At 35.0% G+C, this 751-nt stretch overlaps 1 non-coding gene across 1 annotated transcript; it reads left to right on the plus strand.

The window, feature by feature from the left end:
• The first annotated feature begins 326 nt into the window (after positions 1-326).
• On the plus strand, positions 327-445 carry LOC120609877 (5S ribosomal RNA). Its single transcript, XR_005654850.1, has one exon. It is a non-coding gene; the product is annotated as a 5S ribosomal RNA (ribosomal RNA).
• The last annotated feature ends 306 nt before the right edge of the window (positions 446-751 follow it).

Consider the following 751-nt stretch of genomic DNA (forward strand, 5'->3'; position numbering starts at 1 on the left):
AATGACTGCTTCTCCTCTCCACTGCCACCCACTCCCTGGGAAAGCAAAGAGTAAAGGGTATCCTAAATTCACCTTAATGGAACTGGAAGACAACTAAGGATCAAAGCGATCTGCAAGTAATCTAACTGCATTCTACAACAAAGTCTAACACTTTTTAAAGGACTCCAGCAAGTTGAACCCTCTCCAACATGAAATTCACAATACTCATCATCCAATAAAAAGAAAAAAAATTACTTGACATGGATTGAGAACATTCTGAAATAATTTTATAAGGACAGTATTATCCTGATACCAAAACAGATAAATGCATTAAAATATCCAAAAGATTCTACGGCCATGCCACCCTGAACACGCCCAATCCCGTCTGATCTCGGAAGCTAAGCAGGGTCGGGCCTGGTTAGTACTTGGATGGGAGATCACCTAAGAAGACCAGGTGCTGTAGGTATAAAAAAAAAATAATTAAAAAAAAAAGGAGTTGTAAGCTGACAAAGGTCCAAGGGTTGCCTCACCTAAATAAATAAACAAACAAACAAATAAATAAAATTTTCGAAAGATTCAGACGAATATCCCTTATGAATATAGATGCAAAAATCCTTAACAGAATTTTAGTAAATTGGTTTTAAAAATATGTTGAACAGTTAATACATCATGAACAAGTGAGGCTTATTCTAAAAATGCAGGATTGGTTCAACACTTGAAAATTAATTAATGTAATTCACCAGATCAAGAGACTAAATTTAAAAAAACCACA

This window comes from Pteropus medius, unplaced genomic scaffold (assembly GCF_902729225.1).
Source record: "Pteropus medius unplaced genomic scaffold, Ma_sr-lr_union100, whole genome shotgun sequence".
Classification (NCBI taxonomy): Eukaryota; Metazoa; Chordata; class Mammalia; order Chiroptera; family Pteropodidae; genus Pteropus; species Pteropus medius.